A 26494-nucleotide genomic window follows, 5' to 3' on the forward strand; every position below is an offset into this window, starting at 1 on the left:
ATGAAAAAAACAAAGGAAAAAAGAACTTGATAGCTCCAATACGCTAAGGTAAATGAAAGGACACAGGGAAGGGCTGGTTTGTTCCACAGAGCTGTGCTAAATTGAGCATTTGAAACAAATACAGTTAAGATATCAGTTTGGTGACAGGCAATAATCCTGTTACTGTGATATATGAAAGCACCTTAGGGAAACTGTGGAACCAGAACATTACAAACCAGATTTGTTCAGTGTGATTCCTGAAGCAGATGAACGTTAGTCCTTCTTTCTTGCTAAAATATGATGAAGTATCCTGAAGTACAAAGTGTTGCCCTTGCTAGAAGCACACCAGGTCTTTAGATCCTAGGCTGCTTAAATGATTATTAAACACTGAATGAAACTAGCTCCTCAGTAAAATAAAAACTTCAATCCATGGTTGATGTGAAATAGCTACAAGTTGTATCACAAAGTAAGACCTGGTTCTCTGCTTAACCTGATATTGCCTTATTTTAGCTGAACTTGTTAAACTGATGTGTCTTCTTTTATATATTTGGACAGATTTATATTATTGTTAACTGCCATCACATTTTTACTGAAGAGCAACTCTATGACTGAGAGACCTTTCAAGTTACCCTATAGCCTTGCTCAGGTCTTGCAAATTCAGGGCAGTGCTTCCTTGAATTTATCCATCTGTAAAGTGACCTTTCTCTTTTCCTAATGACTTATACCTTACCAAGCATAATTGTATCTTCTAGTGTCAGTCATGCCTACTCATGATGTGTCCAAATTATAACAGTCTCAGATTCATCATCTTGGGAGTTCAGGTTTGATTTTCTGCAATATCCAGTTATTTCTTTGTTTTTTTAGCATTCCACAGCATAACTCTTCTCCAGCGTTAAATTCCAAATCATAAAATCATAGAGTTGGAAGAGACCTTGTGGGCCATCCAGTCCAACCCCCTACCAAGAAGTAGGCAGATCGCATTCAAAGCAGGAAGTAAATAGGAAGCAAACTATATTATTTACTCCCTATTAGCTTTCATGACTATCTAGCTTTCACAATCATGCATGGAAATGGGGAACACAATAGCACGAACAAACAAAACTTTAGCATTTGATCAAACATCTTTATACTTCAGGATCTCAACTAGCTCCTTGCCCTTCCAGGTCCTGGTCTTTTGACTGCAGTTTCCATTCTGATTAATGACTGAGCAAAGGTATTGAAAATCTTGTACTATTTCAATTTCTTCATTTCACAAGCTTGATATTGAGAAAACCAATGTGCCCTATCAGCAAGCACCAACCAATCCCTTTGCAATGCCAGAAATAAAGTTTAATGGTGCAACATTAGAAATGTTGACCATTTCCACTACCTTGGCAGCCACCTCTCCACAAAAATCAACATCGATACCTAGATATAACTCTGCGAGTGCATCACTTTTTCAAATGACTGTCTGCAAACGTCATTCTCAACTTCTGGAATGATTCCATCAGCACTGAATCTGCAAACTCCTTCAAATTGCTTGGGAAGACAAGGAGACAAATGTCAGCATTCTCAAAAAAGCAACGATAACTAGCATTGAAGCAATGGACTGGCCACATTGTCCAAATGCCCGATCACCACCTCCCAAAGCAGTTACTATACTCCCAACTCAATAACAGAAAATGGAAGGCTGGTGGACAGCAAAAGAGATTGAAAGATAGACTTAAAGCTAACCTTAAAACTGTTGCATAGATACCAAGAACTGGGAAGCCCTAGCACTTAAGCATTCTAACTGGAGGTCAGCTGTTACCAACAGTGCTGTGGAATTCAAAGAGGCACAAATGGAGGGCAAAAGTGAGAAATGTGTCAAGAGGATGGTGTATCATGCCAACACTTGTTGTTACTGCCTTCCATCTGGAACTTGATGCCCTAATTGCAAAAGAATATGCAGATAAAGAATAAGTCTCTACAGTCACTTACGAACCCACCGCAAAGACCCTACACTTGGAAGACAATCATATTTGGCTGCGAGTGATAGACAACGATGTTGACTGTTCATTTACCAGTGGTTGCTGCCAACTGCTGCAAATGCACACAACCTCCTGAAATAGATGGTCTGGCTTTCTTGCCCTTGCCCCCTAGTCAGGGTTCTCCCCCCCCCCTCCCCACCCCTAGTGGCACCATCTGACTTACAATGTGAGAAAGCAAATGAGCACAACAGATACCAATCCAAAGCAGTGACAACCAATGTGGACCAAAAGAAATGTCTGGGGGAAAGCTGTCAGCCAAGGCCATCTTAATCTACTTAACTGCAATACTGGTGCTAGCCAAAATGACTAATAGAATTTAGAAGACATGTCCTTCTCACATGAAAGGACCCAAGGAAGCTTGATGGGAGAAGGGGAAACAACCTCAGAATATATATTTTCTTGAAGACAAATTCCTCAGCTCTCCTGTGACAGTCTGGACACCTGAAGGTGGGGGTCTTTTTATCCACCAAACTCTGCTTTTAGTTCTCGTGTAATCTTTGCATTTGATTAATCTATCTTAAATTGTCCATAGCCTTAATATAAAACAATGCTTGCAATGGTTACATAGCCAACAGGTGACAATACACACAGCTCACAAGATCATCATTGAAGCTGGACAGCTGTTCCTGCAATCTCTCTGTCAAAGCTTGGCATTTCCTGACTTGAACAGGGGAGCAGCTGAAGCTTCTCCCAACTAGGCCACTGTAGTGGGGAAACTGTAGGAGAAGCTTGAGAAGATAAAAAGTTTATCCGTGTGCTAGTCTTCTCTCTTACTGTGACATTTTGTGATGAGACCCTAATGTTAATCAACACTTAAGTCTGCTTCTCCTTCAATCTCTTTTTATTAGCTTCTTTTCCAAATCACTTAGCAATCCTTTTCATTAGTACAAGCTTCACAGAAGTTAATGCAGAATGATTAACAGATATGGTGTATAATAGGACGGCAAAGTTATAAACAGGATGAAGATAAAGTTAGAACAGTCTTATAATCTTTACCTTAGAAGACAGCTTCCTAGATTGTTCTGACTAAAGTTCACCAGAAAGCTGCAACGTAGAAGGCCAAATTCCACATGGTTCTGTTCTCTTAATGAAAGAATGTGCTTCATACTCTGAACAGCAGGAAATCTATATATAAAATCTTGACAGGAGTCATTAGTTGACTGCAAAAGTAGCAACAAATGCCAGGTCACAGATTCTTACTAAGCTATACAAAACGTGTCATACCTAGAGCTATAACTGAACTACATTAAATGTATCTGTTTCGTATCTGGAACTGAACTGCTGTTACAATTGTCTCATTAATTTTCAGAACCTACATTTCAACAATAAAACAAAATCAAATAAATGTACATCTTAATCCATATATATATAAAAGTCAAAGTACCAATATATGTATGTATGTTTGTTTCACAAAGGCTCCTACATGACTTTATGGATCTAGATCAAAGAGGGCAGACCAACCCTTTATTATCCAACTTATAATACCATAATTGAAGGGTTTCAACTTAAAATACCATACTGTTTTGGGGCGAGGGACCCCAAAACAAAAAAAATGTATTTGTCAAAATTTCCACTGAGCCTATGAGTGTATGACTCAAGTGTGATTTGCTCAAGACAGCAATTTAGGAATTTATTTAAAGGGAAATCGTTTGAAGCTTCTCTAAGACTGAGAGTGTGACTCAAGGCCAATAGTGTGATTCACTCAATACAACCATTTATTAATGTCTAACAACTTATGTATCCAGCATTGCCCAGGTATGTACTTTCTAATGTTATTTATTAGAAATACTCATTGATGACATTATAATTTTATGAATGGTCCCATTAGAAATTATATACCTAGGCAATTCCAAATATCTGAAGTAGTAGTATATAGAAAAGCTAGATAAGGTACAGGATCTGAAAAATATGATGGCCATATACATATTATCTTAATGCTATTCCTCCTTGAAGCATTCTTTTTAATAATAAAATGTTTCAGAAAAACCCGTTTCAGTATAGTTACAAGTATTTATATATTCAAAATTCTTAGATGATGCCATCTAGGCACTGGACAACTGGATCATAACTACAAATCTCCTTAAGAAGTACCATATTTGATCAGACTAACTTGTCTGTTGCAACATTCTGTAGCACTGATATCTATGCCATGGGTTTTCAAACTATACTCCATCGAGCCCTTGGAGTTCAATGAGTGATAGCAAGTGACCCCACGGTGCCTTGTTGCTTCTCGCCTCCTCCTCTTTTCTCCTCCTCCTGAGAAATGCAGGGAAATTAAAATTTGGAGCTGCAGAACAGCAGCAGTGTCCTCCCAGTGCGCAGACACTTTCTCCCCCTGACCCTTCCCCTCCTTTGCCTTTTTTGCTTCCAAAACCCTATTTCCCTCCCACCACTCAGGGAGTACCTTTGATTTGTGCTTTTCCTGCTTGGCAGAAGGGAGTTGAGCTAGATGGCTCCTGGGGTTACTCCTATTACTACTACTACTACTACTACTACTACGATTACTACAGAGGCTGGATTGCTCTCTGCTAGGGGTGCCTTGTGCTTTCCCTGCATGGCAGAAGGGAGTTGAGCTGGATGGCCCCTGGGGTTACTCCTATTATTATTATTATTATTATTATTATTATTATTACTAGTAGTAGTAGTAGTAGTAGTAGTACTATTATTACTACAGAGGCTGGATTGCTGTTTGCCTGGGGTGCCTTGTGCTTTTCCTGCATAGCATAAGGGAGTTGACTGGAGTTGTGATTGCTATTATTATTATTATTATTATTATTATTATTATTACTACTACAAAGGCTAGATGGCCACTTATGTCGGATGCTTTTATTGTGCTTTTCCTGCATGTCATAGAGGAGTTGGACTGGATGGACCCTGGGGTCTTCCACTAAAATACTGTTAAGTTTATGTTTGTTAAAACTGTTCTTGTTTTTAAATATTGCATTGCTCTTTTTTCTTTTTCTTTTTTCTTTTTGCAATACAATTGAAATATGTGCAGTGTGCATAGGGATCTGTTCATGTGTTTTTCAGTTAGTTCACACAAACCCTCTCCATCATTCTGCCACTGGCCCAACCTGTCTGTCAAATCTTAAAACGCAATGCAGCCCCTGTGCACAATGTTTGCCCACGCCTGATATATATCCATAATATATCATTATAACATATAAACATGTCTTGGGGCTCCACGAAAAACTTTTGCTTCAAAAAAAGGGCTCTGTAACTGAAAAAGTTTGAAAACCCCTGCTTTATGCATTGCCCTCATGCTGCTATCATTTAAAACACACATAAGAGTCTATACTTCTGCAAGAACAACCACAAACAGTAAAAAGGCACAGCAATGATCCAAAAAATATGTTTGTGCTCTGCTGAAACAGTAACTCTTCCCCACACACTGTCATTTTCAATTGCAAGGGTTACAACTTCCTAAAGCAATACTCTGAAATCCACAAATGCCATTCTGAGAATGGCAAGTGCTTGCAATAACTTATTTTACCTTTGAAATTGAGATGGGATAAGGGCTTCTACAAGGCCACATAGGCAGGTTCCAAATTTAAAACCAGAATGTTCTCTTCTTTCAATCTACAGATGACTTCCTGTCTTAACAAAGAGGCAGGCTGTATAGTGGTACCCCTCAGAACAGAAGACTAGGTAGTGTCTATATAACTTATTAAAGCCTATTTCTGTACATACTTTAGAAGACGCAAGTGCAAGTGAAAGGAGAGTGGTCAGCCGTTCAACATGACACTTAAAAGAGAATGTGGAGTATTTCAATGAGCAACAAAATTGGAACAAGAATAAACAGTGAAATTACACAAAAATAGATTTTATGTAGATCTGAGAAGATCTTTCTATGTAATTTCACTGTTTATACTTTACATTCACAGATCAGCCAATTTCAGATTTCTACCTGCCTGCAAAGGAACCAGAAATTTCCCTAGATGGATCAAGGCCTGCAGAAGATGCAAACAGGATACATGTCCCAAATAAGGCAAATAAAAGAGGAAAAGATTGACAACTACAAGCAAAATATCTACAATTTGCAGATTTGCTGGAAAAGCAACAAGAAGCTTGTGAAAGACTTTGGAAAGGATTGGGCTCTTGTCCTAAAACCCATGGACTCTAAACTCACACTTCTCACCAGACACATCCATAATACCGATGACACTGCAAATACAGTCCTTCAGAAGGGATCATCACATAAGGACAGGATTCAGAAGCTAGAACAATCCAATGAATATATCCAAAATAAAACTTAAGATCTTGAAAAGTAGAAGCACTGTATCAATACTGGCTTACAGAGGGGCTTAGAGCATGCAGAAAAGGGAATTATGTTGATGTTCATATTTTTCTGGATTAATGAAACCTGTCCTGACTTGGACCTCAGAAATACAAATATTGAGCAAAGACAAAGATCCATCTCTATGAAATCTAAAGGCAGAAAAATCTCCTGACTTAAATAGGTTTTTTAGGGAGCTTTAGATGTTACAATTTTTTTACATCAAACCCCAACCAAGTAGACATTGTGCTAAATGGCCACTTAGCATCCATAGAATCATTAATATCATACAACATCTAGAAAACTACCATTGTATTCAGCATTTACTAGAGGAATCTGCCAGCTACTCTCATAATATATCAGGGAAATCTGAGAGCTTGACAGTTAGAAGCTTTTAACAGTCTCTCAAATGAAAGGTGCAGAAAACATTTGAGGTGACAGTAGCTGAAGGCCATACCACAGAACTGCGCCAGTCCTACCAATGTACATCTCTCCAGCGTACCAGTAAACACAATTGAAAAAGAAACCTTAAAAAGAGAATCCTTGAAGCTACAAGCTAAATATAAGGAATTACACTAAGGGCGCAAGATAGTAAGAATACCCTCATAATAGGGATTGGGCATCCCTTATCCAGAATCCCCAAATCCAAAATACTCCAGGGTTCAAAACTCTCTACATGACTGAGATAACGAAATCTTTGCTTTCTGATAGCTCAGCATACACAAACTTTGTTTCATACATGAAATTATGAAAAATATTGTGCATAAAATTACCTTCAGTATATGTGTATAAGCTATACATGAATTTCGTGTTTAGACTTGGAAGCCATTTCCACGCTATCTCATTATGTAGGTTTATACAAATGCAGTATTTTAACAACAAAAAACCCATCAAAACTTCAAAGCACTTCTAGTCCCAAGCATTTTGGATAAGGAATACTCAACCTGTATTATCTTTTATAAATTGTAATCATTTCCGCGGCGTTGAACTGTAGTGCACCTTCAATGTAACCTCATTTAAAGCAGGAGAAGAGGACAGTTATCTTGGATATTAACTACAGTATGGAAATTTGTGAGACGGGACTTGCTTTGTGTTCAGGAATAAAAACATTATTCCATGTCCCTCTTAATTTTGCACTCTCCTCTACAATCTCAATCTTCTCTGCTAGCAGTATCTACCACTCGTTGATGCCAAACTCAATAGCCTACAATTACATAGTTGAGGACTGATGAGATCTTGGGAAACTCTTTACATCCATGGGCTAATACTATTAATTTAAACTTGTCATCAATCCTGAGTGTCATAGGTATAACAGCATGGTGGCATGCAATACAATCCTAATCCATGGAAACAGCAAATCATAGATAATAGTGAACCTATTGAAATGAATGACTTTGCTGAATGAATGAATGAATGAATGAATTTGCTAGGTCCTCCAGGATGACTCTACTATAACTTCCAGTGGGAGCATACTATAAAATCACCTTACAAAATCCCTAGAGAGGACACATGAGCAGGTAAAACCATGGGTACAGATCCCCCAGGTACAACAGTAGTACTATTTATCAGTTTTGGAGATGAAAAGGAACATACAACATTACTTTACATGAGTGATCATTTCAATTCTCCCTGGACCTACTCCTTTACTGAAATACTATCTATTTTGTTCAAATGCAGCATAGCAAAATTGTGGTGCTGGGCCAAAGGATACACTTTTCTCTTTATGTGTACAAAAATGAACTATATAGCATATCAAACATTATACCAATGAAGCTCTTTTTAAGCAAAGCACACACTTCTTTCAATTAAAGTGTGTGTACATGGACAACACTAATTCATCTCAGAAATCAGATCCACAAACACTAAGCTGGTAAAAGACCCATCTTTAATTTATGTCTGTTTGTAGGCCAAAACATATAATTAACAACTGCTTCAGTCTTATTTCTGTCTCTTCAACAGAGTAGTTCTGTTTAATAGACACATGGTACTGAAAACACAGCTCTGAAGAATCTTATTTCATTTATTTTAATAAAAGACCTGACTTTAATCATTTCTCAAGTCATAAAAAATACAGATGTCACATTGAATCATGACACAATGTATCTATCAGAAGGGACAAATGTACAGTATCTTGGTTAAGGTAAACTAAAATTAACAAAAGATTACACAAAGTTTCAATTTGCTAAGAAACTCTTCTTCTGGTCACATAATATTAAGAGACAGGGATGAGGAAAACAGAAAAAAATCTAAAAATTAAGATAGATGCTGTGGACATAAAATGAGATCTCAAATCCACTCCATCTGCCCTGTTAGATTCCACTCATTTCACCATCCCTGCTTTTTGTATCATATAGCCCAAGCATTCAAAGATTTCAAAGGCTTTCTCAAATCATGGTAATTTAATATTCTTCTCATTTTTTGTGCCTACTGCCTTACATGAAACATTTTTTCCTTTCATTTCATTTACATTGCCATATTACCTATTATAGCTTTTTTATTCACAGTACATTACTCATGCTCCATTCATAATAATATATTCCTATAACTCTGCATGCATTAACCTGGAATAACCATCATCCTGGAGCTATATTCCTAATTACCATTATAGACTACTAATCCCTACAGTATCTTAAGTATGTACTGAAAGTTTGGCAGAATCCAGCTTTTCACCACTCTTTCAACAGCTTTATCATCACAGTCTAATTAATAGGTATTCAAATGGGGTTCATTCAGCTACTGATTTTCATTCTCCTGATTCTGCCCTAGTAATTCTTCCAATCTTATGAACTTTTCTCTTTTTTATCATTTATTACCCCAATTCAGACAAGTAACAGCAACCCACGTCTTTTCTTTGTCTATGGAAATAAGTTACATTCTTATTTTTCTCTTTTCTCAAAAGGTGGATACAGCACTAACATAAATAATAAAAACACTGTTTCAAGAACAAGTTCATGGTGATCTCTACCTAAATTCTACTGCTGCCCCCGTGTCAGAGCCCTATGTAGTTCATCAAGCCGTGCTAATATTAAACATTTACTATCAGACTAGGGAAAATATACCCCAATGGTGCTTGTCTTTTTTTCACAATTCAGACAAGATTTCAACAAAAGGCTTGCTTCAGCCTTGCTTGCTGGCACATGCTTTTGCCTACAAATGATCTCACATCAGCACACACTGGTTTTGACCAAGCTTCAGCAATAAACACTTATTTCCATCAAGGAGGTATGGATGCAGACAAGTAGTGTTCTCTTATTTAATTTCTATCCCGTTCTATTTTAAACGTATCCAAATCTTATTTGACTATATTTTACTTTTACTCCCGCTTCCAAAATGAGACAATTATAATGCTGCAACTGGTGTCCTAACCAAGTAAAGTTAGGCAAAATAAAAATTATGGTGATTTTTTCAACCATTCATATTCTGTCTTTTTACATATACTAAAACTCAAAGCATCTTACAAAATTTCAATCAAATCCAGATTACAGGAAAATATAGCAAAAACTTGTTTTTAAAATGCAATTCCTGTACAAATATTAAAATTATTTAAGTCAATAAAATGCATAAGGTAAGAATCAGCTAAAAAGTCCTTGCAGTCCCTTTAAAGAAGATAAAAAGGAACAACTAGGAACAACAAAGAGGAAGCTTCTACAGGTAGGTAGTTATGAAGTCTACGAAAAGACACTAAAAGGCCGACATTTTTATTCTTATCAAGAAAAGTTGAAGGTTTAGACTCAGTCTTACAAAAGTCCCCTTTCTAATATTCAAGACCAACTCCAGGTTTCTTCAGCCAAGCAGCAACAAAATAAAATCGGGTCACCTCCTGTACCACCCTTTCGGCATCACCTGGACATCTAATAACGGAATCTCCTGGTTTTCCCTGATGCTGTTAACATTAACCTTATTTTGTTCTATCCTATAATGCACACTTATCTTGAAATTGGAGCATTCTACTTAGATGAATTGAGGAAACCTAAATGTGGAATTCTAAATATGCAGTCTAAATTATTGTGTCCTTTATGCATGTCTAGACAAGGCCTAAACTCACAAACCATGATGAGATCCATCTATAACTTTATCCTAAAACAATTGGCAAAATCCATGTAGCTGTCTCAAAACACACTGCAAAATCAACTGCAATAAAAATTCTTCAGCAGATGTTTCTGCTGAAAAGAGGAAATGTGAAAGCCATTGAACTACTGAAACGGTGTGAGTAATTCTGCATTATCAGCAAAAATCTTATCTACTATGACTTTACAAATGCAGAAACTTAATTTAGACCTTTATTAAAATCTATTCCACTGAGAAATTTACTGCATTAATAAAAAGCAATTTTAGTGTTGCTTACTTCCTTAAAATGATTCCTATAACTTGCTAAATTATGTATGTTGAGCAATGTATTTTTGCATCAGTATAAATGTATGATGTGGAAAATTACATAAGCTGATTTTTTTTAAAGATTATTGAGGAAACACATTGCCCTCCTATATGGAGTTTATAACTTTTGCTAGGGATGACAGAATCCTAGTACTTACTTACTGCACTACAGTGATTTTCCTATCAACAATTCCTGGAGTGCAAGACACACCTCAAAACTCTGAGGCTAGTAATAATGAAGAGTTGACAGGCAACTTGAAGGTACATACGCACACAATCTTCACTTTCCCTATCAACCAAAGAGCAATTCATTTATCAAATACTGCTCAATACAAATTATCATATGATTGAAATGTCTTACCAGTGTGGGTAGATGGCACATCTCCCTCCCTTCAAGTTCCATCTCTGAACTCACCTTTTCAACTTTTCTTTGACACTGCATTGTTATTAAGTGTTATCTAATCAACTTCAACTTATGGTGACCCTATGGATGAGACACCTCTGAAATAGCTTGTCATCAACAGCACAGTACAGGTCTTTAAAACATGGGGCTGTGGTTTTTTTAGTTGAGTCTTTCAGGGATACAGGTTAAGAATCCCTTATTCAGCAATCAAAAACTTAAATATTCTAAAATGTGAAATGGTCCAAGGGGTGGCTGAAATCGTAATCACTTTGCTTCCTGATTAATCTACACAGACCTTTTTCATGCACAACCTTATAAAGTATATATAAAAACATATGTATTCACGTTTACAGTTGTGTCTCACTTCTGAGATATCTCATTATCTATATGCAAATATTGCAAGGAGTCAGTGAGGCACAGTAGTTTGAGTGTTAGACTATGACTCTGGAGGCCAGGGCTCAAATCTGTCACACAGTCATAAAATTCCACGTTAGCCAAGTCAGACACTCTTAAATTTCATGTGAAGACATAGGTCCCATCTTATATATTGTTATATACATATATGCAAAATCAGATGCCCAAATCCAAAAACAATCCAAAACACTTCTCATCTTAAACAGTTTGAATAAGGGATACTCAACCTGTACTCTGAGGAAAAAATGTTGGGGACTGTTTATACCAGGCCTGCACCTGCATGTGAGTCCTGGGGGGCAGATGCTTTTGTGTTATTGTCACTGAACTTTTGTATTTTGTGTGTTTGCAACTTTGAGTGCTTTGTGAGCTGCCCCAAGTCCCTCCAAAAGATGGTGGTGGGTATAAATAAAGCTTAGTAGTAGTAGTAGTAGTAGTAGTAGTAGTATATTTGCGACCCTCACAAGGATTTGGCGTGGCCCACAGAAACTCCAAGTCTAAGCCTTAGAGAGGAAGGCCACACACAGCACTACAGCACAGAAGCAAACTTGGAACTCATAATTCTTCCCTCCAAATTTTACCTCTACAAATTTTCTTTCATTATGCACCAAAGTTTCCAAATTGACTTGGGGTTGCTGCTCTTACTTTTCCCTTGTTTATGAGGGAGAAACTTAGCTTCACCATGAAATTGTTGCAGAGTCTTCATAACAAACTTAAGTTTCTCCCTCACAAGCGAGGGGAATGAATGGCATGAAGTTGGCAGTTTTCTACCCAGAAAAGGAGATGTCAGAATCCAGGGACAGAGAGAAAGGAAGAGTGGTGGACTACTGCGCTTGGCTGCTTGCTCTGGAGGAAAGGCACCCTATTTGCGGTGCAGCCCAAAGAGATTTAGCCTGTTTTTATTTCATCCCCTCACTACTGCCAAGTTCTGCGGGCCTGGGGTAGATTGTTGAGCTCTTTTTAAACATGACAAGACTATAACTTATGTAATGTAATTCTCAAAACCTCTACATTTAGAAATGCTTTTTTAACCCCAATGAGACCTGGCATGCATCTCCACTTTAGCTGTTATGGCTCAATGCTATGGAATCCTGGGAGTTGTAGCTAGGTGAGGATCCACAGCTTTTTGGCAGAGAAGGCTAAATCATGTGTAAAACTACCACTTCCAGGATTCCATAGCCCTGATCCAGGACAATTAAAGTGGTATCCAATTGCATTCATTCTACCTATTCATTCTATTCATAAAACCTTCTCATAACTGAGCATCAGTGTTTGATTACCAACCCGCCCCCCAAAGCGCAATGGGATGCTCAACACCCCCACTCTAGATCAAGCGTTCTTGATCTTCTTTGTTCCGCAAACGTCTTTGCCAGTTATAGACCCCTTCTCAGAATAAAGCAGCAGATAAATGTATGACATCCAACATTAGCATGTCTTTAAAATAAATTTTAAGGCTATTCAAAATTACATTTCACAACTTGTCCAAAATTTCAATACTTGATAACATAACTTGGTGCAACATCCATTCAAGTGATGCGCTATGAAATGAATAATACTGTAATGTATTACATACATTTGTATAAGTGGAGAAAATGCTAGATTTCAGTTAGAGGTCAGAGAAAATAAAGATAATAAGGTGTTTGTTTTTTTCAAAAAAAAATGCAAGCTCACAGACCCCTGGTGAAGATCCCTTGTTCTACAGCCATCTAATTCCTCACAGGTCTCCATACTATCCCCAATTACCACAGTCCCTTCACGTTAATACAAATGCAATGGGATGGTTGACCACCCGTCTCTCACTCTAGAGCAGAGCTTTCCAACTGCATACTGTGACACATTAAATGTGTCAGCTGTAGGTGTATCATGCTAAGAAATCTCTGACTCTATGTGAAATAAACAATATCACTGAAACGTGGAAGCATAAAAATGCTTAATGAGAACATGCAAGTGTCTGCATCTAATATTCCACTAAATATTCAAAAGCTATGTTCACCCTATCAACCTAATATATACCATTAAAATGGTAATTCTTGCACATACAATACAAAAACCTTGGAAATGTTATTGTATTACAAATCATTTATTTAAAAATATATAAATGAAGGGTTTTCATGAGATATGTTGTCACAATTTATGTATGTGCCCATATCTCTTATAAGGAATTTATTTAACCTCCAGTTTGCTAGTAAAACTGTATTCCCATGACACAAAATGATGAATGTCTAAAAAGTGTGTCACTAACATGAAATGTTTGGAAAGCTCTGCACTAAAGCAGAGCTTTCCAAAAGCCACAGAACTTAGGGTTCTGTGACCCTAAGTGCTAAAGAAGGTCCATTCCTGTTACCAGAGTCACTTTGAGTCTCCTTGTGGAGAGAAAAAGGGAGGGCAAACATAATATTTATTTGTTTCGTATCAAGAGGACTGCATACATAAGTATAAAACTGATGATGATAATAGGGTGGTCAACCAGGCCTCTCACTCAAACAGGGATGTCGAACTCACCCTCATCAAGGGCCACATCAATCTTATGACTTCCCTCAAAGGACTGTTGAATCCACTGGTAGAGGATGCATGGATACAGAACAGGCATGAGAAAACTTCGGCCATCCAGGTGTTTTGGACTTCAGTTCCTACAATTCCTAATAGACTACTGGCTGTTAGGAATTATGGAATTTGAAGTCCAAACACCTGGAGGACTGAAGTTTGCCCAAGCCTGATACAGAGAATCAACTACAATTATTTTACATAGTAATCAGTGCTTTTTAATTTTGGGTCCCCAGGTGTAATTGCTTTTGAGTATCCACCATGCATGTCAGGGATAAGGGGAACTGCAACCATAGAATCATAGAATCAAAGAGTTGGAAGAGACCTCATGGGCCATCCAGTCCAACCCCCTGCCAAGAAGCAGGAATATTGCATTCAAATCACCCCTGACAGATGGCCATCCAGCCTCTGCTTAAAAGCTTCCAAAGAAGGAGCCTCCACCACACTCCGGGGCAGAGAGTTCCACTGCTGAACGGCTCTCACAGTCAGGAAGTTCTTCCTCATGTTCAGATGGAATCTCCTCTCTTGTAGTTTGAAGCCATTGTTCCGCGTCCTAGTCTCCAAGGAAGCAGAAAACAAGCTTGCTCCCTCCTCCCTGTGGCTTCCTCTCACATATTTATACATGGCTATCATATCCCCTCTCAGCCTTCTCTTCTTCAGGCTAAACATGCCCAGTTCCCTAAGCCGCTCCTCGTAGGACTTGTTCTCCAGACCCTTGATCATTTTAGTCGCCCTCCTCTGGACACATTCCAGCTTGTCAATATCTCTCTTGAATTGTGGTGCCCAGAATTGGACACAATACTCCAGGTGTGGTCTAACCAAAGCGGAATAGAGGGGTAGCATTACTTCCTTAGATCTAGACACTATGCTCCTATTGATGCAGGCCAAAATACCATTGGCTTTTTTTGCCGCCACATCACATTGTTGGCTCATGTTTAACTTGTTGTCCACGAGGACTCCAAGATCTTTTTCACACGTACTGCTCTCGAGCCAGGCGTCACCCATTCTGTATCTTTGCATTTCATTTTTTCTGCCAAAGTGGAGTATCTTGCATTTGTCACTGTTTAATTTCATTTTGTTAGTTTTGGCCCATCTCTCTAATCTGTCCAGATCGTTTTGAATTCTGCTCCTGTCCTCTGGAGTATTGGCTATCCCTCCCAGTTTGGTGTAGTCTGCAAACTTGATGATCATGCCTTCTAGCCCTTCATCTAAGTCATTAATAAAGATGTTGAACAGGACTGGGCCCAGGACGGAACCCTGCGGCACTCCACTTGTCACTTCTTTCCAAGATGAAGAGGAAGCATTGGTGAGCACCCTCTGGGTTTGTCCATTTAAGCAATTACAGATCCACTTCACCGTAGTTTTGCCTAGCCCACATTGGACTAGTTTCCTTGCCAGAAGGTCATGGGGGACCTTGTCGAAGGCCTTACTGAAATCCAGGTACGCTACATCCACGGCATTCCCCACATCTACCCAGCTTGTAACTCTAGCGAAAAAAGAGATCAGATTAGTCTGGCATGACTTGTGTTTGATAAATCCATGTTGACTATTAGCGATGACCACATTTGTTTCTAAGTGTTTGCAGACCAAACAGCACTTGTGGCTCTGAAGTTGGGGAAAGGTAATCATTTTGAAGTCATGCATCATATCCTTGTATCTCAATCCAAACCCTACTATCCCAACAAAACAAAACAAACTGCAGCCTTCCAGATGTAACTGTATCCCAACTCCTATCGGCTCTAGTCATGATGTCTAATGGCACAACAAAGAGATTGGTCTATAGCTTTTTGGATCATTACGGTCTTTGCCTGGTTTCAAAATGGCTATGACTCCTCCTTTCCTCTAGATTTTGGGGATCTTACAGGGGGCAATGTGCAATGTTCATCAGCTTCAGCAGCCAGTACTTTGCTTTTGGGTCAAAGTTCTTAATTTGTTCCATCTGTAGATCATACAGGCCAGCTGTTTTGCCATTTTTACATTTATTGAGAGCCATTTCCAATTCGATAGATATAAAAGGGTCATGAAGCTTGTTGTTTTCATTATCTGGTTGTCTGACTATTGCTTTCCTTCCTAGTTTGTTGGCAAGATTGGGTTTCCCATTCTTCAGAAGTTGATGTGCTATCTGATCTGCCTTTAAGTGGCAGACTAAAACCTGGGACTTCAATCCATGGATGATAACGAATGAGAAACTCCCCCCAGGCACACAGAAGACTGGGTGACTTGGAAGGCACTGAACAGGCTGCACTCTGGCACCACGAGATGCAGAGCCAACCTTAAGAAATGGGGCCACAAAGTGGAATCCACGACATTCAAGTGTAGAGAAGAGCAAACCACAGGCCACCTATTACAATGCAGTAATGCAGTAATACAATGCATTGTGCCCTGCCACGTGCACAATGGAGGACCTTCTCACTGAGACACCAGAGGCACTCCAAGTGGCCAGTTACTTGTCAAAGAATATTTAGCATAATGCCAAGTTTTTAACTTTGTTTATGTTTTAAATAGATTTTAACTGTACCCTCAATTTGCTTCTGACACAATAAATAAAAAATGATGTCTAATGATGAGGATTGCGGGTTGGAAGAGACCTCATGGGCCATCCAGTCCAACCCCCTGCCAAGAAGAAGGAAAATCGCATTCAAAGCACCCCTGACAGATGGCCATCCAGCCTCTGTTTAAAAGCCTCCAAAGAAGGAGCCTGAATCACACTCTGGGGCAGAGAGTTCCACTGCTGAACAGCTCTCACATTTTAGTCGGCCTCCTCTGGACACATTCCAGCTTGCCAACATCTTCCTTCAATTATGGTGCCCAGAATTGAACATAGTGATGCCAGGTGTGGTCTGACCAAGGCAGAATAGAGAGGGAGCATGACTTCCCTGGATCAAGACACTATACTCCTATTTATGAAGGCCAAAATCCCGTTGGCTTTTTTTAGCTGCTGCATGACATTGTTGGCACATGTTTAACTTGTTGTCCATGAGGACTCCAAGATCTTTTTCACACTTATTGCCGTCGAGCCAGGCATTCCCCATTCTGTATCTTTGCATTTCATTTTTTTCTGTCTGAGTGGAGTATCTTGCATATGTCCCTGTTGAACTTCATTTTGATAGTTGTGGCCCATCTCTCTAATCTGTTCAAATTGTTTTGAATTCTTGCAATCCGGCATCTGGAGGGTCACAGAAAATGACATGGTGGGCCAGATTTGGATTCTTAGCCTGACTCACGTGTCCTAGAGCATGCACGGGCAAACTTTGGCCCTCCAGGTATGAGGGCAGGAAGAAAAGAGCCTGAGGCTGTTAGGAATTGTAGGAGTTGTCCAAAACACCTGGAGGGCCAAAACACCTGGAGGGCCAAAGTTTGCCCATGCCTGTCCTAGCGCCACCTGATTTATTTTTTTAACATTTTTATTAGAAAGTTTTCAGTTTACATAAAAAGGGGGGAGGGGTTGATCGGGGAGGGGGGAGTCCAGGAGAGGTTAAAGAGGAAAGGGGTATAGGGGAGGGGGGAGTGTATGGTATTGGGTAGGAAAATGCTAAGGGGATAGAGCAGGGGTCCTCATACGGCCCTCCAAGGTCATTTACCCAGCCCTCGCTCAGGGTCAACCTAAGTCTGAACCTACTTGAAAGCACACAACAACAACCATCCTATCTCATCAGCCAAAATCCGGCCCACACTTCCCACTGAAATACTAATAAGTTTATATTTGTTAAAATTGTTCTTCATTTTAATTACTGTATTGTTTTCATGTGTTTTTTGCACTACAAATAAGATATGTGCAGTGTGCATAGGAATTCATGTTTTTTTCACATTATAATCCGGCCCTCCAACAGTTTGAGGGACTGTGACCTGGCCCTCTGTTCAAAATGTTTGAGGACCCCTGGGATAGATTTTCAGGATGGGAGGCACGAAGGGGTAGGCTGTTGGCCGCCTGATTTATTTATTTATTTATTTTAGAGGAGGGTGTGTGTGTATGGTATTGGGTAGAGAAATGCTAAGGGGATAGAGTTATTATTTATTTATTTATTTATTTACTTTATTTGTATACTGCTCTTCTCAGCCCTTAGGCGACTCAGAGCGGTTAACAACACAGTTTCAATATACATAGTACAAAATCATCGGTCATTTAAAGCAATAATAAACAAGTAATTAAACAACAAACATCAATATCAATATAACAAATCCATCACGTCTCATTGATAGAATCAGAATCCAGACTCATTATCCTTATTCTGTGTATAATAATCGATTGCACTGCCTAGTCAAATGCCTGTTCGAAAAGCCAGGTCTTCAATTTCCTCCGGAATGCCAACAGGGAGGGGGCCAATCTGATCTCTGTAGGAAGGGTGTTCCACAGCCGAGGGGCCACCACTGAGAAGGCCCTGTCTCTCGTCCTCGCCAGGAGTGCTTGTGAAGCTGGCGGGATCGAGAGAAGGGCCTCCCCAGACGATCTTAATGTCCTAACTGGTTCACAGGAGGAGAGTTTCAGGATGGGGGGTGAGAAGGAGTAGGCTGTTGGTCGCCTGATTTATGTATGTATTTATTTATTTATTTTAGAGGAGGGGGCGTGTCTGGTATTGGGTAGGGAAATGCTAAGGGGATAGAGTTTCGGGATGGGGGGGAGGAGTAGCTGTTGGCCTCCTTATTTATTTACTTGCTTACTGTACTTATACTCCGTCCTTCTCACCCCTGAAGGGGGACTCTGGGCAACTTACAAACTATGGCAATCATTCAATATATAGGCTAATGAGCCCCATTCTGGGTTGATGTAGGTTTTTCGTGCAATATGGCCATGTTCTAGAAGTATTCTCTCCTAACATTTTGCATGCATTTGCGGCAAGTATCCTCAGAGGTTGCGAGGTTTGCGTGTTCCCTCACAACCCCTGAGAATGCTTGCCACAGATGCAGGCGAAAGTCAGGAGAGAATGCTTCTAGAACAGTGGTTCTCAACCTGTGGGTCCCCAGGTGTTTTGGCCTACAACTCCCAGAAATCCCAGCCAGTTTACCAGCTGGGATTTCTGGGATTTGAAGGCCAAAACATTTGGGGGGCCCAGGTTGAGAACCATTGTTTTACGGCCTTTTCCTTAAAAGCCTTCAGTTCTAAAATTATTGCAGGGATTTTTTTAAAAGCCTCTATCTGCTGATGAGAGCCCAATAAGAAGGGGGGCCTTGAGAAGTCCTTCTATTGTGTTCCCAGTCCCACCAACCATATTTGTGAAGAACCGAAAGAAAGGTTTCCCCTAGAGATCTCATGGTCCAGACAAGCTCATGGGGAGACAAGGTCCATCAGACAGCTTTGAGTTGAGCCACACGGGACCTTTTAAGCCAGTGGTTCTCAACCTGGGGTCCCCAGATGTTTTTGGCCTTCAACTCCCAGAAACCCTAACAGCTGGTAAACTGGCTGGGATTTCTGGGAGTTGTAGACCAAAAACATCTGGGGACCCCAGGTGGAGAACCACTGTTTTAAGCAATAACCAGCACAAATCTGTTTGGATGAAATTTCCCCAGAAGCGGACCAAGAACCTTTTAGTGGTTGCTTTGAGGATTTCTGGGAGTTGAAGGCCAAAAGATCTGGGGACCCACAGGTTGAGAACCACTATATCTAGAACATGACCATACTGCCCGAAAAACCTTCAACAACTTAATGATTCCAGCCATGAAAGCCTTCGACAATACATTGAACCCCATTCTCTCCCCAATCCCCACAAAAGCCTCCATTCCAATCCTTCTCTAAGAAGAGTGGAGAGGAGGGCTGAAAAGCAGTGAGAGGCCGGCAATGCAGCCCCGGCTGAGCCCGCTCCTTGGCCAAGCTTAGCCTCGCCTTGGCAAAGGGTTTCGTGGTTTACATAGAGTTCTCCTTCGGCTGGACGGCCAGGCCTCTGCCCGAGCCATGTGGGACCTATACCTAGAGGACCCCGTACCTTTTCTGGCGGCTTCAACGGCAGCAAACTCTTCGCCTCGTCTCCGGAGCCGGCGGAGCCTGGTGCCAGATCCCGCCCCTTTCTGCTCCTCCCTTGGCCGCTCCTGGGCGGGGGAAGAAGCCTGATTTCGCCGCCGCTACCTCCACCAAGAGCGAGGGAATCGCCTCAGCTGAGGAAGAGAGTGAGAAGAAGAAGAAGGCGGGAAAAGGCCGCCCTTCAAAGCCTTCTTGTGCTGAATCGCAGTACCAGGAGGAGGGAGGCGGCTTCAAAGCGGGGCCCTTTTCCTTTCCCTCAGCCGAGGCCAACGCCCAGGCATTTGGAGAGAGAGAAAAGAAGCCCGCTCTCCGCAAACTTTCACCGCCCCCTCAAGCCTCCTCGGCTGAGAGCCGCGCGTTCGCCTCAGGCCGCCATCTTGCCGCCGCCGCGGGGCACGCCGGGTAATCCGGCGGAATCCCCACGTCGTGGCGTCTTTGCATCATCGCCCGCCGAAAGGGAAGCGGGGAGAGGGAGGCAGGCGTCGGGAGGGTTACCATGACAACGAGGGGACGAGGTGGTGATAGGTGGGGGAACGTTGCTAGGCAACGCAGGGGGAATTACAGGAGGAGGGAAACCCAGCTTGGCGGTGGGTGGGAGAGGAGGCAGGGAAGGCTTGGCAAGAAGGCAGCAGCATCTCTCCAATGACAACATTCAGCTTGTAGTTGCCCCTCTTCATATTGAATGTGCCTTATAAGAAGGTTTTGGGAATTTGTGAGGGCCTTCAAGCCTTTTCATGGTTATGGAGACCCTTAAGGGGACTTTGAGTGTATTTACACCAGGCATGGGCAAACCTGGGCCTTCTAGGTGTTTTGGACTCCAACTCCCACCATTCCTAACAGCCTCAGGCCCCTTCCTTTTCTCCCTCAGCTGAGGGAGAAAAGGAAAGGGCCTGAGGCTGTTAGGAATGGTGGGAGTTGGAGTCCAAAACACCTGGAAGGCCCATGTTTGCCCGTGTCTGATCCAAACTGTGGACTGTGGTTTGGCATCGCTTTTACTGCCCTGGCTCAAAGCTATGGAATTTTTGGAGCTGTTATTCATGTGGCACGAGCTCTTTTTCGTAGAGAAGGTTAAAGACCTTGTAAAACTATAATTTCCATGATTCCAGAGCATGGAGCCATGGTTGTAAATGTGACGTGAGGCCACATTTATTCCACAATGTAGATCAGTGGTTCCCAAACTTTTTTTGACCAGGGAACACTTGACCCAGGACCCGACCACCATCTCCCAAAGCAGACAGGCGGACAAACATCAGCATGCTGGAAGAAGCAAAGGCCACCAGCATTGAATCGATGGTCCTCCGCCATCAACACCACTGCACCGGCCATGTTGTCCGGATGCCCAACCACCGTCTCCCAAAGCAGTTGCTCTACTCCGAACTCAAGAACAGAAAATGGAATGTTGGTGGGAAGGAAAAGTGATTTAAAGATGGGCTCAAAGCCAACCTTAAAAACTCTGGCATAGACACTGAGAACTGGGACGTCCTGGCCCTTGAGCGCTCTAGCAGGAGGTCAGCTGTGACCAGCAGTGCTGTAGAATTTGAAGAGGTACAAATGAGGGGCAAGAGAGAAAAATGTGCTAAGAGGAAGGTGCGTCATGCCAATCCCGACTGCCTTCCACCTGGAAACCAATGCCCTCACTGCGGGAGAAGATGCAGATCAATAATAGGGCTCCACAGTCACATACGGACCCACCAGCACACTGATCTTGGAAGACTATCCTACTCAAACGAGGGATCGCCTAAGTGAAGTGACCTGGGAGCACTTTGACCAGGGACCACTTGACCAAGGACCAATTTGACCAGGGACCACTCTCCAACATTAGTACCAAAGGGGTTACGAATCAGTTTTTTGTCAACTTTAGATTTGGTTTGGGGTACGGATTCAGAAAATTGCATTGGATAGACCACATCAGTTCTAGTTTTTGATACAGAACATATGCCATGGTCAGCAACAGGGAAGGAATGACAGGTGGCACAAAAGGAGCGGAAATAAAATAAATAATGCAGAAGGAGGCTCGCAGCCCACTGGTGGTCTGTGACCCACAGGTTAAGAACCACTGGTGTAGATGCATCAGATATCATGAGGTTTTGGAGACTTGTTCATTTGGCTTTTCCTGATTTGGCCTCCAGTCCAGCACTCAAACCACTAGGCACTGCTGACTCCTTCGAATATTTGCATCGATATAATGAGATACCTTGCAAGTGAGTTCCAAGTCTAAACACGAAATTCATGTATGTTTCATATGCACGTAGCCCAAAGGTAATTTTTTACACCTTGTTTTTAATAATGTTGTGCATAAAACAAGTCTGGTATACACTTGAATGATCAGAAAGCAAAGGTGTTCCTTTATAAGTCACCCCTGTGAACCATTTGGATTTCCAGATAACGAACACTCAACTTGAATCACTTATGGAGACTCATCTTTACACAGACTTGTTACTAATAGATAAATTAATGCTTATTCTCTCATATTTATTCAGAAGTAACTCCCACATGAAAATGTTGAATGCCAGAACCTTGGGGATATGCGCCTTGCATAAATAGACTTTGTTAGAAAAACAACATTTATTATATTATATATATTTATTATATATATGAATGAGAGACGTGGGACTTAATTCCCAACAGATATGTTAAACTTTCAATCTAAAGTATTTGTTTTGCTATTATTGTCCTCACAAATATTGTGTGAGTCATAGGAAGCACATTTTGCTGTCTTAAGCCAGGGAAGTGGAACCTCTTGCCCATCAGATATATTTGACTTGAGATCTGGTCTCTTTTGTAAAGACAGAAAGCAGGGTATAAATAAATATAATAATAATAACCCCCAAATTATACAGCCAAGGACATGGAGATGTAGAAGCTGCAATCCATGAAGACAAAAACAACTATCCAAAGAGTCAAAGCTGGAGGTCTGGATTCTTACAATAGTCTACTACACTAGTTTTCTTTATTTGATCCTCCAAATTCTTTGGACTTCAGAATTCTTGACCATTGGCCAAGTTGCCTGGCTCTTCTAAGAATGTATCTATACTGTAGCATTAATGCAGTTCCTGTTGGTTACTCCCAACTAGAATATTCTGTGTGATGGAACTGTATAACTTTCAGCTTCTTTTGTTAGGCTGCCTCTCCCTAAGTATAGTGAGAATAGTAACTTTTCTGTTAGTTTTATGAGGGTAAAGCTTAAGAAACCCTTCCGTTTGCCTGCCCTTTTTCCGGGGAAAGTGAGCCGTCTCTACTTTAAGATTATTACCACCAGGGAATCTCGGAAGCAAGATGTGTCTAGCTGGTTCCAGTGAGATCCAAGCTTGGACAAGCCATTTCAATAATAATAATAATAATAATAATAATAATAATAATAGTATCTTTATTCTTATATTCTGCCTACATCTCCCCGAAAGGACTCGGGGTGGCTTCCATGGGGACAAAAGCCCAATATAAATAAAGTTACAAAATAACACAATTAAAAACATATAACAATCAAATATATTAAGATAATAGAATCAATAAAATCTAAGACATCATAAAACATAACTATACAGCAAGCAACCAATGGCCAAGAAAAGTGGACATGCGCAGATGTGGGACTAATAGGTCAGGACAGGGCTAGTGCAACATAAATTGTAAACTGTTTTCAAGTCAATAACTAACTAATCTGGGAATTCGTCCGGCTATATTGGCCTACCTCTGGTCAGTGACAGTCTGTGGAGCTTCCTGTGCCTTCAGCGAGGTGCCAGGCCTCAGTAAGAGATACTTGCTCTATTTACCTGATCACCTTGGGCATTGGGCACAACAGAGGCCCCACTACCAGAGAATGTGAGCAAAGGGAAATTTTCATCTTTCTTTCATCTCCAGAATCATTCACGACCAGCAACTTAAAGAACAGCCAGTTACCTTCAAACTTTAAGTATGGACTTTGTTGTGGGGAAATGAAGATAGTGCCTGGATGGAGATAGGCCCAATACCAATTAATACATTATTATAATTTCTTGAAAGCAATGGCATGGACATTGATTCTGTAGGGTTCCTTGCTCAAACAGGAAGGCAATCCAGCATCCCTCAAGCTGAAAGAAAGTCAGGACACATTAACGTTAAAGACATCTAAAGCAGGTTGGGTGCAACAGTACATACTGATTGAATTAGTTATTGAACAGTGAGTAAACATTTGTGTAAACCCTACCCTTTGTAAACAAAGGTTCATTTTCTCAGATGAGTGCAGTATTGTCAGTTGTAATACATAAAGTGGTATAAAGAGGTGGGGGAGGAATGGTTACAACAAGCAGGCAGAAAGCCATGAAGCTTCCAAAGGGAAGCAGTGACTGTGTCATTTTTCTATATAGTTCTCAAATAATTTAATGACCTATTCACTATTTTTCCCTAGCTCTAGTACTTTAACACTACAGTAGTTAGCAAATTTGGTGTCTGTGTAAAAACTGAATCCAACAATATAGAATCAACTATTAGTCACAATAAATTAGGCCCATTGGGAGGGAATATCATAAATCTCCAGTCACATAAGTTCCATTAATATAAGATGGATATACAGTGCCATGTAACACAATTTGGAACTGCATCATATGATAAGTGTAGAGCCATATAATGCATTTCAATTACATTATATGGGTCTACACTTCATTCCAAACTGTGTTATATGGCATTGTAGACCCAGCTTCAGTGGGACTGATGCAGTTAGAAGTAATAAGATTTAGGCCGATGGTATTACATTCGTTGATTAATTGCTTATTTCCCATTATTGTGTCAGGGATGCCTTGGAAATCTTATTAACATCTTACCAGTCAGCAATAGAGTGCCCTGTTTTCATAGTTCCTGCTTTTTTCCATTTTTATCTCAGAGTTATACCATTAAATCTCTTACATAGCACAAATTCTCTATACAGTTTTTTCTTTACTAAACAGCATCCTAGAAGATCATTTCTGGCAGATGACGGTAATGTAAATCAGATGTACTGCTGAAGGTTGAGATCTCTGATGTTATTATTAAACCCTTTATTGCTTGTTATTATAATGTGCTTCAACATCTATCCAGTGGTTCTCAACCTGTGGGTCCCCAGATGTTTTGGCCTTCAACTCCCAGAAATCCTAACAGCTGGAAAACTAGCTGGGATTTCTGAGAATTGTAGGACAAAACACCTGGGGATCCACAGCTTGAAAACCACTAATCTAGTCTCTGGATAGTTTTATGTATCTCTTTGGTTGTTGGAGTTGCCATTTGCAACTATGAAACTGTCTACAAAGGCAAGTCACAGAAGTCCTTTTGAAAGAGAAAATAATAGTTGTTCTATGTGAGCCATATTTTAAGGCTAAGTGACGATAGTGCCACTTCTCTTTGTTTCTGTTCAGGTCATGTATTGGTATCCCTTTTCATCTGTTTGCACAGAACTGGTCACATTTAATTGTTCTGTTGAACTCTGCTTCAAGCAATAGGAAGGAAGTTCCTGTGCAGAGGATCATTTTTTAAAATTTTAAAGGAAGTCCAGCAATTCCAATCTGTGATCCACCAGAGCACCTGGGCTCATCAAAAATACAAGCAGGACTTGTTAGGTACTATATCAACATTGGTGGTGCATATTTATTTTCTCATATTTTACTTGTAGTTTATTTATACTCTGAAATGCTTATCTCAGCTACTGCTGTAAAATCGGGTGTTACTTATTATTTATATATTCATGGTCTTATTCCTAACTTTACTTTGATCTCAGTGGAAGTTCATATTGTTAGTTTAAGATCAGTTTCCCATCCTGTAGAGATCAATTTGAATCCTGCTCCCATCTTCTGAATTATTAACTACATCTCCCAGGTTGGTATCATCTGCATTTTTAAGGAGTGTCCTTTCTACTTTTTCATCCAAGTCATCTTTAAAGTTTGGAATAATACCCGGCACAAGAAGGAACCTTCTTCCTAAAGTTTGGAATTCATGTTATTTGGCTAAGAGCTCCTGTGACATCTCTTAGGATGCAAGCTCCTCTATCTAGTTGAGCACAATTTCCTCTTTGTTACAAGACAGGATATCAACAGATCTATCTTTTACAATATGCTAATAGACTTCTGTTTTCTTGTTCTTTCTTTCTTTTCTTTTCTTTCTTTCTTTTTTGGACACATAATGAGAAGACGGGAAAGCTTAGAAAAGACAATTATGCTGGGGAAAATGGAAGGAGAAGGGAAGAGGGGTCGACCAAGGGCAAGATGGATGGATGGTATCCTTGAAGTGACTTTCTTGACCTTGAAGGAGCTCGGGGTGGTGACAGCCGACAGGGAGCTCTGGCGTGGGCTGGTCCATGAGGTTACGAAGAGTCAGAAGTGACTGAACGAAAGAACAACAATATGTTGCTGTCCCCCTTCTTGGTCCATGAGAACAGGTGGATAAGAAATTATTTTATAGTATATTTGTACCACTGCTGGGAAGTCTCTGGTGCCCTAGGCCATCAGGAAGGGATATTTCAAGAAAAGCCCTCAATACCTAGCCCTCCATACATTTTCCAAATCTTCTCTCGGCATTGGAGTCAGATAACAGTTAGAAAGACAATG

General features: G+C 40.5%; 2 protein-coding genes across 4 annotated transcripts in view; one reads left to right on the forward strand and one right to left on the reverse strand.

The window, feature by feature from the left end:
* Nucleotides 1-20389, reverse strand: part of TJAP1 (tight junction associated protein 1) — a 63280-nt gene extending 42891 nt beyond the window's left edge. For 2 of the 3 annotated variants that reach the window (XM_060754020.2, XM_060754019.2), the window contains exon 1: nucleotides 19915-20389. The gene's annotated coding sequence lies outside the window, so the exon portion shown is untranslated. The remainder of the gene's footprint in view (nucleotides 1-19914) is intronic. The other variant, XM_060754021.2, reaches the window with a different exon arrangement.
* DLK2 (delta like non-canonical Notch ligand 2) overlaps nucleotides 1-26494 on the forward strand; it is a 107394-nt gene that overhangs the window by 20699 nt on the left and 60201 nt on the right. The gene's annotated exons all lie outside the window — the stretch shown is intronic.

This window comes from Anolis sagrei, chromosome 1 (genome assembly GCF_037176765.1).
Source record: "Anolis sagrei isolate rAnoSag1 chromosome 1, rAnoSag1.mat, whole genome shotgun sequence".
Lineage (NCBI taxonomy): Eukaryota > Metazoa > Chordata > Lepidosauria > Squamata > Dactyloidae > Anolis > Anolis sagrei.